Here is a 17,984-nt window from a genome sequence, read left to right as displayed (position 1 = left end):
TCGTGTCCGTGCCGGCTTTATGCAAGACCAATCCAGCTAGTCCCACTCCCCCGCGCTATCCCTCGAGCACTGCAACCTTTTTCCTTTCAAGTACTTATCCCGTTCCGTTTTGAAAGCCATCATTGAATCTGCCTCCATCAGCCACTCGGGATGCTGAATTAGCCCGGGTCTCTTCACAACGCGACTCTGCCTTTCATTTCTTGCTCATTATTGTGGTTCTGACATCGAGGTGACGCGGAGAGTGAGATTTAAAATCGCTGAAATATCAGTGAAATTATATTGTGGAAAGTGGGATTGTCCGAGTTCGTTTATCAGTCTTTTTTATCACACGTCCAATGTTCGAGATAAATGATATCTTTGAAGGCAGAAGAAGTTCACCGTCCAGGTGTATTTGAAGCCAGGTCGACCATGTAATAGGTCGGGATACCCACCACGATCCAAACGAGCAATGAGCGTGAACAACCGACCCCCTCACCGACGGTTGATACCCACACCAGTTCTGCGGCTCGGTGTCGCAGAGCGCTGGATTATTACGATTTTAAGTGAGCAGCGTTGTGCTTTTAGCAAGTAGTCGTGGCCGAGTGGTTAAGGCGATGGACTAGAAATCCATTGGGGTCTCCCCGCGCAGGTTCGAATCCTGCCGACTACGGTTTAGAGTTAACATTTTATCCTTTTATCTCTGCGTTTCAACCGATACGAGTGTGTGCAAAATGAAAATCCATTGTCAAGAAGTAGGAGCAGGACATTCGCGGACTCATCATACAATCTAGAATCGTCAACATGGTTTTATGAATGGGAAATCGTGTCTGACAATTTTATTAGAGTTATTTGAGGAAGTAGCGATCAGGGTGGATAAAGGGGAACCAATGGATGCAGTATATTTGGATTTCCAAAAGGCATTCGATAAGGTGCCACATAAAAGGTGATATCCCTGCTGCTTGTTATTCTCCACGCTTACACACACCCGTGCCTTCTGCCGCTTCCTGCCACTGCTTCTGACCTTTACCACGCAGAGAATAACAGGCACAAGATAAGAGCTCATAGATTGGGGGTTTGCTCACGAACAGAAAACAAAGAGTTGTGATTAAAGGGTCATTTTCAAAATGGCAATCGGTAACTGATGGGTGCCGCAGGGCTCAGTGTTGGGGCCTCAAGTATTTACAATATATATCAATGACTTGGATGAAGGGACAGAGTGCATTGTGGCCAAATTTGCTGATGATACGAAAATAGGTGGAAAAGCAAGTTGCGAGGGTGACACAAAGTATCTACAAAGGGATATTGACAGTTTTAGCGAATGGGCAAAAATTTGGCAGATGGAATATAAGGTGGGAAAATATGAATTCATCCACTTTGGCTGGAAAAATAAAAAAGCAAAATATTATTTCAATGGAGAAATACTACAAAATGCTGCAGTACAGAGGGATCTGGGTATCATCGTACATGAAACACAAAAATTCAAAATACAGGTGCAGCATGTAATCCAGAAGGCAAACGGAATATTGAGAGAAAGACAGAGAAACCATTGACCATTTTACGATTCAACCGGAGCCGTTTTCCTGGGAGTCGGTTTTGAAACAGGACACAGGGACAATGTGTTCCAATCTGTTTCCTTCTTTGACCCTGTGATTTTCAAATCTGCGGGGATTGGACAGATGGAGGGAGAGAGAGTGACACAGACTCAGACAGACCGAGAGAATCTCTTTCTGAGTGTCTCTCTTGATCATTCTTTTCCTCGCACCCCACATCACTTCATTCTGGATCTCAACGAACAGAGAGATGAAAATGTGAACAGTGAGTCTTCTTTCAACAGTGGCCCGTGGAAAGTGAAACAAACTGTCATCAAATTGATCATTTCATTAATATTTGAAGCTGAAAACAGGTACGGACGCGGATCGAACCCGCGCGATTTTGTTTAGCAAACCGACGCTTCGTCACTTGGCCACCGCACCCCTCGATGGGTAATGGGATAATAATGCTCTTCATCGGCTGAAGTCAGATCAACAGCTTTCAGCAACTGATTGCGACAATCGACTGATTGAGGAGCAATGGATTTCGACTTTTCCGCCTGAAGTCATAATTTCATGACAGTTCATTTCACGGGCCATTGTGGAAAGATTCACAGAGAGAGAGATAGAAAGAGACAGAGAGAGAAAACGAGGGAGAGAGATGGAGACATGGGGAGAGAGAGATAGAGAGACCTTAATAGAGAGTTTTAAAATCGTTGGAGTATCAGTGAGATTAAATTTTGGAAAGTGGGATGGTCCGAGTAAGTCTTTCAATGTTTTTTCCACATCAAATATTCGAATATAAATTTATTTCTGTATGTCTCTCTCTCTCTATTTAGAGCGGCTGAATTAGCCCGGGTCTGCAAACAGCTCGATTCTGCGTATTCATAACTTGCACATTATTAGTGTTCTGAAATCGAGGTGAAGAGTGAGGCAGAGAGCAGGTTTTAAAATCGCTGGAATATCAGTGAAATTAAATTGTGGAAAGTCGGATGGTCCGAGTTCGACATTCAGTGTATTTTCCACATCAAATAGTGGAGATCAATGAAAGTGAAGCTTTTAAAGGCAGAAACACCGGGAGTTCGACATTGGAGAATTGAACGCTGATCAACCGCGTGACAAATGGGGATATTCAGCACAACACGAACGAGGAACTGGCGTGAACAGTTGATGGACACTCCCCACAGATGGCGTTTGACACGCTTCAAATTTCATTGAATCCATTCCAACCATTTATTTGATGACAAAGGAAAGCGTAGAAGAAGTGACACTTAAGTACATTACACATAAAGCAAGATTGTGAAAGGACCAGGATGGCCGAGTGGATAAGGCGTTAGATTTAAAGTCCAATGGGTTTCTACCCGCGTGGATTCAAGCCCCACTCGTGGTAGATATTGTTTCCGTTATATTTTGATACTGATCATTGACTCTCTTTTGCCATTTGCATCACAGAATCATAGAAAGGTAACAGCACGGAAGGAGGCCTTTTGGCCCATCGTGTCCGTGCCGGCTCCATGCAAGACCAATCCAGCTGGTCCCACTACCCCGCCCTATCCCCCGAGCACTGCAATTTTTTTCCTTTCAAGTGCTTATCCCGTTCCGTTTTGAAAGCCATCATTGAATCTGCCTCCATCAGCCACTTCGGGATGCTGAATGAGCCCGGGTCTGTTCACAACGCGACTCTGCCTTTCATTTCTTGCTCATTATTGTGGTTCTGACATCGAGGTGACGCGGAGAGTGAGATTTAAAATCGCTGAAATATCAGTGAAATTAGATTGTGGAAAGTGGGATTGTCCGAGTTCGTTCATCAGTGTTTTTTCACACGTCCAATTTTGGAGATAAATGAAAACTTTAAATGTCGTAGAAGTTCATCGTCCAGGTGTATTTTAAGCCAGGTCTACCATGTAATAGGTCAGGATACCCACCACGATAAAACGAGTAACTTGCGTGAACAATCGACCCCCTGACCGACGGCTGACACCGACACCAGTTCTGCTGTTCTGTGTCGCAGAGCGCTGGATTATTGCGATTTTAAGTGAGCAGCATTGTGCTTTTAGCAAGTAGTCGTGGCCGAGTGGTTAAGGCGATGGACTAGAAATCCATTGGGGTGTCCGCGCGCAAGTTCGAATCCTGCCGACGACGGTTCAGAGTTTTCTTTTCCGACCTTTCATCTCTGCGTTTCAACCGATCCGAGTGTGTGTCAAATGAAAATGCTCGAATCCATTATTAAGAAGTAGGAGCAGGACATTCGCGGACTCATGATACAATCTAGAATAGTCAACGTGGTTTTATGAATGGGAAATCGTGTCTGAAAATTTTATTGGAGTTCTTTGAGGAAGTAACGATCAGGGTGGATAAAGGGGAACCAATGGATGCAGTATATTTGGAGTTCCAAAAGGCATTCGAAAACGTGCCATATAAAAGGTGATATCCCTGCTGCTTGTTATACTCCACGCTTGCACCCACCCGTGCCTTCTGCCGCTTCCTGCCACTGCTTCTGACCTTTACCTCGCAGAGAATAACAGGCACAAGATAAGAGTTCATAGATTTGCTAACCAACAGAAAACAAAGAGTCGGGATTAAAGGGTCATTTTCAAAATGGCAATCGGTAACTGATGGGTGCCGCAGGGATCAGTGCTGGGGCCTCAACTATTTACAATATATATCAATGACTTGCATGAAGGCACAGAGTGTATTGTTGCCAAATTTGCTGATGATACGAAAAGAGGTGGAAAAGCAAGTTGCGAGGGTGACACAAAGGGATATTGACAGGTTAAGCGAATGGGCAAAAATGTGGCAGATGGAATATAAGGTGGGAAAATGTGAAGTCATCCACTTTGGAAGGAACAATAAAAAAGCAAAATATTATTTCAACGGAGAAATACTACAAAATGCTGCAGTACAGAGGGATCTGGGTGTCATCGTACATGAAAAACAAAAAGTCACCATGCGGGTGCAGCAAGTAATCCAGAAGGCAAACGGAATATTGGACGATTGAGAGAAAGACAGAGAAACGGACACTCACACAGAAAAGCTGAGTAAAAATGAGACACACACACATTACACCCAGAGGCACGGTCGTTCTTGGTGCCCGTCTGTTGCAGCGCGATGGATGGTTGCAATTTTAAGTGAGCAGCATTTAGCTGAGTTCTCGCAGACGTGGCCGAGTTGTTTCGGGCGATGGATAAAAAATTCAATGGGGTCTCCCCGTGCAGGTTCAGAGCTTTGTTTTCAGACCCTTCACGTCTGCGTTTCAACCGACATGTGTGTGTCTGTCTGTCAGTGTGTGTACCTGTGTGTTTGAGTATCTATCTGTGTATCAGTGTCTGCTGAGTCAGTGTGTGTGTATTGTGTCTGTCCGTGTGTGTCTCACTTATTCAACGCTTTTCACAGTGTCTCTCTGTCACTCTTTCCCCCGCTCCCCACATCATTTCATTCTGGACTTTGACTAACAAAGAGATGGAATATGTGAAAGACAAGCCTTCTTTCAACACATTGTGAGCTCGTTGCCAAGACTGATGCCCACTGAGCGACGGCTGATAACTGTACCAGTCATGCGGCTCTGCGTCAATTGTTTGTCCGATTACGCTGGTGTGAAGCGCCTTGGGGCGTTTTGCTGCGTTAAAGACTCGATATCAATGCAAATTTTTGTTGTGGGCAATTGTGATAGCATCAAACTGAGAGAGTTGAGGGGAGAGCTGCAGCGCCACCACTGGAGACGATTGGTATTGCAGGCATCTCCTGTTTTGTGAGTTTCACCGGCCTCCCTCTTCTCAGACCCCTTGATCACCTTGTCCGGTTCCCGGTTTGGGAACCTCTGCTCTGCTCAGCTCTCTGGTGGGGTGGGGCTTGAAACCACAATCTTCAGACTCAAAGGCCAGAGTGGAGCAGATTAGAGAGATATGAGATTCGCTGGAATATCAGTGCAATTAATTTCGGGAAGGTGGGAACATTTTATCAATAGATTTTCTGCATCCAATTTTGCAGATAAATGGCCAGAAACATAAAAGTGAGACTTTTAATGCCACAATTGAACCTCGGTCTTTCGCGTGCTCCCACTAACGGAGAACTGATGCACGAAGTGAATGTCCTCTCACCACAGATGGTCTGAGACATGTTGTATGTTCCAGTCAATCTTTTTAAACTGTTTATTCGATGATAGTTTGTTTAACTTTCCATGGGTCCCTGTTGAAAGAGTTCTTACATTTCACAATTCCATCACTTTGTTGGTCAAGGTACAGAGCAAAATGATGTGGGGAGCTGGGGACAAAATGACAGGGAGAAAGAAAGACTGTGAGACACTCAGAAAAGCGTGGAAGTGACACTCAGGCACGTTGCACACAAACTTTCCACGGGCCTCTGTTGAAAGAAAACTTACCTTTCACATTTCCATCTCTTTGTTAGTCAAGGTGCCAGAATAAAGTGATGTGTGGAGCGCGGGAAAGAGTGACAGAGAGAGAGAGAAAGGCAGAGAAAGAGGAGACCCACTCAGAAAAGCTCAGAACAAGTGAGACAAACATACACGTTACACACACAGGCCGAGTGAACCTTGGTGCCTGTGTGTTGCAGAGCGATGGGTCGTTGCCATTTTAAGTGAGCAGGTTTTAGTTGAGGTTAAGTCGTTGTGCTGAAGGCAATGGACCAGAAATCTATTGGGGCCTCGCCGCAGCTTCGAATCCTGCCGACAACGGTTCACAGCTTTCTTTTCAAACCTTCCATATCTGCGTTTCAACCTACACGTGTGTGTCTGTCTGTCAGTGTGTGTAACTGTATGTGTGATTATCTATCTGTGTATCAGTGTCGGTTTGTACATGGCTGCGTGTGTGTAATGTGTCTGTGCGTGTGTGTCTCACAGCTGAGTGCAGTGGAGACAACAAAAGCTCCGGGCCCCGACAACATCCCGGCTCCAGTGCTGAAGACTTGTGCTCCAGAACTAGCGGCGCCTCCAGCCAAACTGTTCCAGTCCAGGTACAACACTGGCATCTACCCGACAATGTGGAAAATTGCCCAGGTATGTCCTGTCCATAAAAAGCAGGACACAACCAATCCGGCCAATTACCGCCCAATCTGTCTGCTCTCAAACATCAACAAAGTGATGGAAGGTTTCGTCGACAGTGCTATCAAGCGGCACCTGCTCACCAATGCTCAGTTTGAGTTACGCCAGGACCACACGGCTCCAGACCTCATTACAGGCTTTGTCGAAACATGGACAAAAGAGCTGAATTCCACAGGTGGGGTGAGAGTGACTGCCCTTGACATCAAGGCAGCATTTGACCGAGTGTAGCACCAAGGAGCCCTCGTAAAATTGAAGTCAATGGGAATCATGGTGAAAATTCTCCAGTGGCTGAAGACAGACCGAGCACAAAGGAAGATGGTTAGTGGTTGCCAAAGGCCAATCATCTCAGCCCCAGGACACTGCTGCAGAAGTTCCTCAGGTCCATCCACCACCCTAAACATTCACTCCCTCCACCACCGGCGCACAGTGGCTGCAGTGTGTACCATCCACAGGATGCACTGCAGCAACTCGCCAAGGCATCTTCGACAGTACCTCCCAAACCCGCGACCTCTACCACCCAGAAGGACAAGGGCAGCAGGCGCATGGGAACAACGTCACCTGCACGTTCACCTCCAAGTCACACACCATCCCGACTTGGAAATATATCGCCGTTCCTTCATCGTAGCTGGGTCAAAATCCTGGAACTCCCTTCCTAACAGCACTGTGGGAGAACCTTCACCACCCGGACTGGAGCGGTTCAAGAAGGGGGCTCACCACCACCTTCTCAAGGGCAATTAGGGATGGGCAATAAATGCTGGTCTCTCCAGCTACGCTCACATCCCATGAACGAATAAAATTAAACAACGCGACTGTTTCTTTCATTTCTTGCTCATTATTGTGGTTCTGTCATCAAGGTGACGCAGAGAGGAAGGTTTAAAATCACTGGAATATCAGTGAAATTATATTGTGTAAAGTGGGATTGTCCGAGTTCGTTTATCAGTGTTTTTTCACACATCCAATGTTGAAGATAAATTGCAAGAGAAATGAAAGTGAAGCTTTTCAAAGCAATAAGATTTGATATATTTCGTCGGGGAATTAAGCCCCGGTCTCTTGCATAACAGGCGGGGATATTCACCACAAAACTAACGAGGAACTGCCGTGGGCTAATTAAGGACACTCACCACAGATGGCGTCAGACACGCTTCAGGTTTCAGTGAATCTATTTTAACCATTTATTTGATGACAATTTGCTTAACTTTCCACGGGCCACTGTTGAAAGAAGACTTACCTTTCACATTTCCATCTCTTTGTTCATCAAGGTCCAGAATAAAGTGATGTGGGGAGTGCGGGAGAGAGTGACAGAGCGAAGAAAGGCAGAGGAACGGAGACTCACTCGGAAAAGCTTCGAAAAAGTGAGACACACAAATACAGGTACATTGCACACACAGGCATCCTGATTCTTCATGCTCGTCTGTTGCAGACCGATGGATCTTTGTAATTTTAATGTGAGCAGCATTTAGAACAGGTCAAGTTGTTGGACCGAAATCCATTGGATTCTCCCCGCGTATGTTCGAATCCTGCCGACTACGGTTCAGAGCTTTCTTTTCAAACCTTTCATCTCTCCGTTTCAATCTGCACGAGAGTGTGTTTGTCCTCTTGTGTGTGTCTCACTTTTACAACGCAATTCAGAGTGTTTCTCTGTCTTTTAAAAGCAGTTAAAGTTGGGCCTCCCCGGTCTCCCGCTGGACAGACTATACAAACGAGGAACTGCCGTGAGTCGGTCAAGGACAATCACCACGGATGGCGTAAGATGAGCTCCAATTTTCAGTGACTCTATTTCAACCATTTAGTTCATTACAATTCGCTTAACTTAGTGGTGCTACCGAGCCACTCTTGGTGATGGACATGGAAGTTCCCCACCCAGAGTGCCCCTGCTGCCGTCAGTGATTCCTCTAAGTGCTGCTCAACATGGAGGAGGACTGATTCATCAGCTGAAGGAGGGCGGGAGGTGGTAATCAGCAGGAGGTTTCCTTGCCCATGTTTGACCTGATGCCATGAGATTTCATGGGGTCCGGAGTCAATGTTGAGCGCTCCCTACTGACTGCATATCACTTTATCGCCACCTCTGGTGGGTCTGTCCTGCCGGTGAGAGTGGACATCCCCAGGGATGGTGATGGAAGAGTCTGGGACGTTGGCCGAAAGGTATGATTCTGTGAGTATGGCTATGTCAGGCTATTCTTGGGACAGCTCTCCCAATTTTTTTACAAGTCCCAAGATGTTTGTGATGAGGACTTTGCATTGTCGACTGGGCTTGGTTTGCCTTTGTTGTGTCCGGTGCCTCGTGGTCCGTGATAGCCATTCAGTGTATTTTCCGCATCAAATATTAGAGATAAATTGCAAGAGAAATGAACGTGAAACTTTTGAAGGCAGCGAAAGTGCAACCTCCCCGTTGGAGAATTGAACCCCCGGTCACTTGCGTGATAAGCGGTGATACTCACCAGTACAGTAACGAAGAACTGGTGTGGGTCAGTAAAGGACACTCACCACAGATGGCGTTAAACATGCTTCAGATTTCAGTGAATCTATTCTAACCATTTATTTGATGACCTTTCATCTGTGCGGTTCAATCTACACGTGTGTCTGTCTGTCAGTAAGTGTACCTGTGTGTGTGTGTGTGTGTGTATTAGTATCTGTGTGTGTGTGTATTAGTATCTGTATCAGTGTCTGCGTGTGTACATGGCTGTGTCTGTGTGTGTCTAAAATGAAAATGCTAGAATCCATTATTAAGGAAATTATCCTTCCTCCCTCAACTAACAAAACCAAAACGCAGATTAACTGGCCATCCATTTCATTGTTGTATGTGGGATCTTTCTGGTAAACCTCCACTTGGAGATATATTGCAAGAGGAATGAAAGTGAAGCTTTTAAAGGCAATAAAAATGTAATCTCCCGGTCGGGAAATTGAACCCTGGTTTCCACGGGCCACTGTTGAAAGAAGACTTACCTTTCACATTTCCATCTCTCTGTTCGTCAAGGTCCAGAATAACGTGATGTGGGGAGAGCGGGAGGGAGTGACAGAGAGAGAAAGACAGAGAAAGAGAGACCCACTCAGAAAAGCTTAGAAAAAGTGGGACACACACACACACACACACACACATTTAGACACATTACACACGCAGGCATACAAACATATATAAACATTTTAGACTCGAATTTTTGGAGCAAAACCAGACTAAAGTTCAAGCTTATTGGAAAGCTTTGCGCACAAAGGGAGAGTGGGAAGCTTCCTCAAGCTCGCACCTCACTTCCAAAAGGAACATCAGCACTAAACATACACACAGGCACATTACACACACCGGCATTTATATGTACACATACACTCAGGCACATTACACAAAGAGGCATAATCGTTAAATCTCTCTCTCTCTCTCTCCCTCTATGTTTCAATGTGTGTCTCACGATCAGTCTTTTTGTGTGTCTCTCTCTGTCTCTGTCTCTCTCTGTCTCTCTCTCTGTTTTTCTCTCTCTCCCTCTATGTTTCAATGTGTGTCTCACAATCAGTCTTTTTGTGTGTCTCTCTCTGTCTCTGTCTCTCTGTCGCTCTCTCTCTGTCTCTTTGTCTCTCCCCTCCCACTCTCTAATACCCGCAGATCTGAGAATCACAGGGTCAAAGAAGGAAACATATCGGAACACATTTGTGCTCTGCAACAGACGGGCACCAAGAATTCAGTCCCCAAACAGTCTCCGCTCAATAATATTCTGAAAGTGACAATCACCTGTTTCATTATTTTTCTGTTCTATTTTTCTCTGTCGTTTTTGAAGAAGAAGCGAGGCAAAGAAGTAAAATTTGTAGTTGGCGTCTTAAAAATGTTTCCTCCCCGTCGGTGAATTGAATCCCTGGCTGAGGGGGGATATCTCACCACGATGGAGAATATCCAATTGGAACTGATTTTTCCGAAGACTTTTAATTGCCCCACGTCCCCGTGTCTCGCCATCTCAGGGAAGAGGTCAAAGTCGCCGGAAAACCTTTGACCATTTAACGATTCTACCGGAGCCGTTTTCCTGGGAGTCGGTTTTGAAACAGGACACAGGCTCAATGTGTTCCAATCTGTTTCCTTCTTTGACCCTGTGATTCTCAAATCTGCGGGTATTGGACAGATGGAGGGAGAGAGACTGACACAGAGTCAGACAGACCGAGAGCGTCTCTTTCTGTCCCAGTGAATCTCTCTCTTTCTGAGTGTCTCTCTTTATCACTCTTTTCCTCGCACCCCACATCACTTTATTCTGAATCTTAACCAACAGAGAGATGGAAATGTGAACGGTGAATCTTCTTTCAACAGTGGCCCGTGGAAAGTTAAACAAACTGTCATCAATTCGGTCATTTCATTAAAATTTGAAACCTGAAGCAGGTGCGGACGGGGATCGAACCCGCGCTTTTCGGTTTACGAGACCGACGCCTTTCCACTTGGCCACCGCACCCCATGACCAAAACGCGAATGATAATGTTCTTCAGCGGGTGAAGTCATGTCAACAGGTTTCTGCAACTGATTGCGACAATCGACTGATTGAGGAACAATGGATTTCGACTGTTCCGCCTGAACGAATAATTTCATGACAGTTTATTTGACGGGCTATTGTGGAAAGATTCACAGAGAGATAGAAAGAGACAAACAGAAAGAGAGAGAGAGAGACAGATAGAGGGAGAGAGATGGACAGATGGAGAGATTGACACAGATGGAGACAAGGGGGCGGGGCGGGGCGGAGCTGCGGGGGGGGGGGGCGGAGGTGGGGTGTGGAGAGAGACCTTTCTCGAGTTTAAAATCGCTGGAATATCAGTGAAATTAAATTGTCCAAAGTGGGATGATCCGGGTTCGTCTTTCACTGTATTTTCCACATCAAATATTGGAGATAAATTGCAAGTGAAAGTTTTTCGGACGGAGGGAGGTGCACAGTGGTGTTTCCCTTTAGGTCGGTATTGGGACCACTGTTTTTTTGATATATGTTAATGACTTGGACTTGGGTGTACAGGGCAAAATGTTAAAAATTGCAGATGACACAAAACTTGGAAGTGTAGTGAACAGTGAGGAGGACAGTGATAGACTGCAACAAATATATATTCTTAAGGCACAAAAACCCAACAGGAAAAGTGGTCCAACCGTGGCGAACAACATAAATTAAAGATAGTATTAAATCAAAGGAAGAGGCAATAAAGTTGCCAGAAAAAGCAGTAAACCTGAGGATTGGGAGCATTTTAGAATTCAACAAAGGAGGACCAAGAAATTGATAAAGAGGGAAAATAGAAATTGAGAGTAAACTAGCAAGAAACATAACGGACTCTAAAAGCTTCCACAGGGATGTAAAAAGCTAAAGACGAGCGGTCGTGCTGGAAGGACCAGGATGACCGAGTGGTTCAGGCTTTGGATTTAAGATCCAGTGGATTTATCCCCGCGTGTTTCCGAACCCCACTCCTCGCAGCTGTTACTTCGGTTACATTTTGATCCTGCTCATTGTCACTCTTCTTCATTTGCATGATAGAAATGTTACCGCACGGAAGGATCGTTGCAATTTTAAGTGAACAGCATTTAACTGAAATCAAGTCGTCGTGATCGAGTGGTTTCGGCGATCGACTGAAAATCCACTCGGGTCTCCCCCCGCAGGTTTGAATCCTGCCGACTGCGGTTCAGAGCTTTCTTTCTCAAAGCTTCCAACCTGTCCGTGTGGGTGCGTGTGTCAATTCTTCAACGCTTTTCAAAGTCTCTTTCTCCTCTCCCGACATCATTCCATTCTGGACCTTGACTGACGAAGAGATGAAAGAAATGACACTCCGGCACATTACACACAAATTCAAAACGCAGGATGATCGAGTGGTTCAGAGTTTAAACGGAAAATTCAATGGGTTTTACCAGCGTGGGTTCAAACCCCACTCCTGATAGTTGTTATTGCGGTCGTATTTTGACTCATTTTCACTCTTCTCCCATTTCCATCACACCGTCAGAGAAAGGCGACAGCACGAAAGGAGGCCATTCGGCCCATCGAATCTGTGCCTCGTCTGTGCAAGATCATTCCAGCTCGTTCCTTTTCTTGGAGCCCTGCATTTTTTTCCTATCAAGTACTTATCCAATTCCCTTTTGAAAGCCACGATTGAATCTGCCTCCACCACCCCCTCGGGCAGTGCATTCCAGATCGCAACCACTCGCTGTGTTAAAAAGCTGTTCCTCACGTCACCTTTGGTTCTTTTGCCAATCACCTTAAAGCTATGTCCTCTAGCTCTTGACCCTTCCACCAATGGGAACAGTTTCTCTCCATCTACTCTGTCTGGACCCTTCATGATTTTGAACACCTCGATCAAATCTCCTCGCAACCGTCTCCGTTCCAAGAATCACGAACCCAGCTTCTCCAGTCTATCCACGTAACTAAAGTCCCTCATCATTGGAACCGTTCTAGTAAATCTCTTCTGCACCCTCTCGAAGACATTCACATCTTTCCTAAAGTGTGGTGCCCAGAACTGGACAAAATATTCCAGTTGTGGTCAAACCAGTGTTTTATAAAGGTTCATCATGACTTCCATACTTTCGTACTTGTGCCTCTATTTATGAAGCCGAGGATCCAGTTGCTTTTTTAAACGCTTTCTCAACATACCCTGCCACCTTTAACGGTTTGTGCGCATAAACCCCCAGATCTCTCTGTTCCTTTATCCCTTTTAGCGTTGTGCCCTCCAGTTTACATTGCGTCTTCTCATTCTTCCCACTAAAATGTATCAATTCGCATTTTTCTGCTTTAAATTTCATCTGCCACGTGCCCGCCCAAGCCAAGTCTGTTTCCTCTTGACGTCTATCAGTGTCCTCCTCACTGTATACGACCCTTCCAAGCTTTGGAAATTTTGGAATTGTGCCCTGAACACCCAAGTCCAAGTCATTAATATATATCAAGAAAAGCAGTGGTCCCAGCTCTGACCCTGGGGAACACCACTGTACACCTTCCTCCAGTCCGAAAAACAACCGTTTACCACTTCTCTCTGTTTCTGTTCCCCAGTAATTTCTGTACCCATGTTGCTACAGCCCCCTTTATTCCATGGGGCCGCAGTCTTGATGATAAGCCTACCATGCGGAACTTTATCAAACGCCAATTGAAAGTCCATATACTCCACATCAGCCACATTGTTGTCTGAAGAGATATTTCTGTGGAGACTTCGTTTTAGCAAGGAGGCAATGGGCCGCCTCTGTGAGATGTCACAAGAGGAGCTTCAGCCACCTTCTATTTCCTGCAGGGCCTCGTCAGTGGCATGTGGGTCATTTCAGTCAGGCCCCGGTGACATGTGTAACATCACCCAGAGCCCTGTAAGAGTCTGAATTCATCAGCCCACAGATATACCATCACCCAGAGCCCTGTGAGTGTCTGAATTCATCAGCCCACAGATATACCATCACCCAGAGCCCTGTGAGAGTCTGAATTCATCAGATCACAGAGACACCATCACTCAGAGCCCTGTGAGAGTCTGAATTCATCAGCCCACAGATACACCCTCACCCAGAGCCCTGTGAGTGTCTGAATTCATCAGCCCACAGATATACCATCAGCCAGAACCCTGTGAGAGTCTGAATTCATCAGCCCACAGATACACCCTCACCCAGAGCCCTGCGAGAGTCTGAATTCATCAGGTCACGGATACACCATCACCCAGAGCGCTGTGAGAGTCTGAATTCATCAGCCCACAGATACACCATCACCCAGAGCCCTGTGAGAGTCTGAATACATCAGCCCACAGAGACACCATCACCCAGAGCCCTGCGAGAGTGAATTCATGAGGTCACGGACGCGATATTCCGCAGGGTTTCCCAGTTCATCAACCTTGACATGTCCCCAGATCGACAAAGGAATAGGTCTACCGTGTTCCACAGGATCGCTGGATTCCCCAAAGGGAGTGGTCTACCGTGTTCCACAGGATCGCTGGATTCCCCAAAGGGAGAGGTCTACCGTGTTCCACAGGATCGCTGGATTCCCCAAAGGGAGAGGTCTACCGTGTTCCACAGTATCACTGGATTCCCCAGAGCTCAGGGTGCTGTCGATGGAACCCATGTGATATGGAAGGCACCCAATGAGGCACCTGTCACTAACATCAACAGGAAGGGGTTGAATTGGTTAAATGTGAGGATCCTTTGCGATGCCGACCTGTGGATGTGGAGATGCCGGTGATGGACTGGGGTTGACAATTGTAAACAATTTTACAACACCAAGTTATAGTCCAACAATTTTTATTTGAAATCTACAAGCTTTCGGAGGTTTCCTGAGGAAGGAGGAAGCCTCCGAAAGCTTGTAGATTTCCAATAAAAATTGTTGGACTATAACTTGGTGTTGTAAAATTGTTTACACCTGTGGATCATGAGTGTAAATACAGATCATAAGGGTCGTGCCCATGATGCCTTCGTCCTTCGCCACTCAGACTTGCAATGATACCTTCACCGGAGAGCAGCAAGGATCTGGATGGATTTCAGGTGATAAGGGATACCCGCTGAAGCCGTGGCTGATGACACCCGACCACAGGACCAATCGTGCAGCTCAGGAGAGGTACAACCGTGCCCACGTGTGCTCGCGCCAAGTCGTGGAGAGGAGAATCGGGGAGCTGAAATCACGCTTTCGATACTTGAACAGGTCGGTGGATCGTTGCCGTACTCACCTGTCAAGGATTCCAGGGTTGTGGTTGTCTGCTGTGCGTTGCACAATTTTTCCCTGCGGGAAGGACTGACCTTTGACCAGGCAGGCAGGCAGGATGCCGCTGGGAATGGACGAGAATCACGATGACAACCCGGATGTTGCTCGGGCCTTGGTTGGTTCCCCCCATCCCCACCCCCGAGGAAACCGTGGCTGCAGGGGACAGGGCAGCGAGAGAGCACCCAGTGGCTGATGCTTTTCGACATCGATGGAAGTGGGTGATTGACTCCCCGCCCCCTCCCAGGAAAGCAGATAACAGGACAAGCGAGATTGAAAGTGAAACAGAGAGCTTTAATTGCAGCATCAAAAAATTAGTGCAAAACTTTACATTAACATTTGAGGTAGTTAGTTATTGGAAAACTTGATTGTGAACATTGAGGTGTGTGGTGAAAAACTTTAAATAAAAATTGAGTTAACTTATTCATTTTCTAGTTCGAAAGCAGTTGTGATTTTAACATGGTTCATATTCAGAAAATCTTCGAACAATTACAAATGACTTCTGATTAAGTTTGAAGGGCAGCAGCAGCAGCAACAAAAATTATGACACAAACAATCAGAAGAGATTCATTGCATCACAAAATATCAACAAGCGAATAAAAACAAACAACCAAAACACCAACCGAACAAACAGCAATAAGATTTACAGACGCCCCCTTGCGGCATGCTCGAGGGTCGCTGTGACACTCTGAACAAGAGGAGGTGAACTCTGCACTCGAGGAGCATCCGATTTCCTCCTGGCCCCCATCCCTCCCTGTGATCGAGCCCCTCTTGAGCGAAGGGCACGAACGCTGTGTCTTACAAAATGGCTGTAATCAGGGAGTTCGGAGCTGGGGTGCTGCTGTTCGACGGGGACATGAATAAAAGCAGCGTCAGGTGCAGGAATAGCTCCTGGCTCTTGGGCCTGTACTCTGTCTGCGGCAGGAAGTGGCACGGGGTGTGTCACGGGCTTCAGGTGCAGAACAGCCGTGCTCGCATTCAACTCCATGAAATGTACGAGAACCTGGTGAATATTTGTCAGCTCGGCAATGTTCTGTCCAGTATGGGCCAGCTCGGCAATGTTCTGTCCAGTATGGGCCAGCTGAGCAATGTTCTGTCCAGTATGGGCCAGCTGGGCAATGTTCTGTCCAGTATGGGCCAGCTGGGCAATGTTCTGTCCAGTATGGGCCAGCTGAGCAATGTTCTGTCCAGTATGGGCCAGCTGGGCAATGTTCAGTCCAGTATGGACCAGCTGGGCAATGTTCTGTCCAGTATGGGCCAGCTGGGCAATGTTCTGTCCAGTATGGGCCAGCTGGGCAATGTTCTGTCCAGTATGGGCCAGCTTGACGCTAATGTTCTGTCCAGCATCCTTGATCTCCTGTCTCATGGAGACGAAACAGTCACGGTACTTGTCGCTATCATCAGCCGTCAATCGTCTCAATTGTTGACCGTTGATGTCCTCTCCGAATTCATCATCTACATGGCGGGAGGGGGGGGGAGGAGGGGGATGGGGATGACGTCGACTTCGCCTCACGGGGGACTGGGGCGCATCTACCCCAACTCGCATCGGTTGCTCACACCCCGACAGGTCGGACTCAGCTGGCGGCTGCCTGTGAGAGGGGGATTGTGTGTGTCTCGCACAGAGCCAGAGGGGCCTGGAGTTGGAGAGGCGGTGAGGTGAGGCTCCTCATGGTCAAGCGCTCCCCCCACATCAACATCCTGAGGGTGGCAGGTGGAGTCAGGAGCAAAAATATCATCGCCCTCTGCAGCCCAAACACTATCACTCTCTGCAGCACAAACACCATCACCCTCTGCAGCACAAACACCATCACCCTCTGCAGCACAAACACCATCACTCTCTGCCGCCGCCGACTCACCACCTTCTGCAGCCCGAGTGTCCTCAGACGGCTGTGAACCTGTGGGAAGAAAGAACAAAATGTTCCACTGGTGAAGCATGTTCATCGGTCACATCACAGACGCCCACACGCTGCACGAGCATGGTCAGACTCGAATCTCCTTTTCCCATCCTTCAGACAACACGCAGGTTTTAAACATGCAGCTGGCCAATAGAGGAATGTCAAACTCACCTTTCCTCGCTCCAGTGTCTGATCGGCCACCAGGCACTAAACTGGAAGTGTTGCCCTGCAGCTGAGTGGCCCTTTCTTCATGCTCGGTCATCTCCCTCATAAAGGCTGAACCGCCGCCGGTCTTCGACCTCTCACGGTTATTAAAAGCCATTTTACACGACAGGACATTAAACAATAAAAATCAGTTTGTCCTTGCTTGTGTGAGAGAGATAAGTTGGGGGTTTGGAGACAGGGTCTAATTCACTAATTGTAATTTAACACCTCAAATCTCTGGAGTTGGGATAAAAGATCTCTAAAAGCATTTAGTGAGGCCCGTCCACAATGGTAACTGAGTTTTACGACCAGTTGCCATTGGATTGAACCTTGACCACACCACCCAGAAACAACCTGTGTTTGTGCATTAGTTAAACTCAGCTCATTTAAATCTGAACTTTTGAATTTCTAAAACTCTCTATATATCCTAGCCGACTGCATTAAATCATTGATTTTTTGCGGCCCTGTTCCGCTCTCCGTGACACGGTGCTGTTCGTGCTCAGAACCTGTGCCACCTCCTTCCACACCAACACGCTAACTTTCTGTGCCGCCCGAGACTTCCGTTCCCCAGAAGCCGCCGAAGCCTCACCTCAACCTCATTGAGGAGTGTGGAGAGGTCTTCATCACAACATTTGTTTCACCTCTTCTCATTCATCTTTTGCTGTCCCATCATTTT

General features: G+C 46.8%; 3 non-coding genes across 3 annotated transcripts; 2 read left to right on the top strand and 1 right to left on the bottom strand.

Annotated features, from left to right (window-relative positions):
- Positions 1–567: 567 nt before the first annotated feature.
- trnas-aga (transfer RNA serine (anticodon AGA)) lies at positions 568–649 on the top strand. Its single transcript has one exon. It is a non-coding gene; the product is annotated as a tRNA-Ser (tRNA).
- A 2,919-nt stretch (positions 650–3,568) lies between these two features.
- Positions 3,569–3,650, top strand: trnas-aga (transfer RNA serine (anticodon AGA)). Its single transcript has one exon. It is a non-coding gene; the product is annotated as a tRNA-Ser (tRNA).
- A 7,260-nt stretch (positions 3,651–10,910) lies between these two features.
- trnat-cgu (transfer RNA threonine (anticodon CGU)) lies at positions 10,911–10,982 on the bottom strand. Its single transcript has one exon. It is a non-coding gene; the product is annotated as a tRNA-Thr (tRNA).
- Between the last annotated feature and the right edge of the window lie 7,002 nt (positions 10,983–17,984).

This window comes from Heptranchias perlo, unplaced genomic scaffold, assembly GCF_035084215.1.
Source record: "Heptranchias perlo isolate sHepPer1 unplaced genomic scaffold, sHepPer1.hap1 HAP1_SCAFFOLD_56, whole genome shotgun sequence".
Classification (NCBI taxonomy): Eukaryota; Metazoa; Chordata; class Chondrichthyes; order Hexanchiformes; family Hexanchidae; genus Heptranchias; species Heptranchias perlo.
This window is presented reverse-complemented; position numbering and strand designations above follow the sequence as displayed.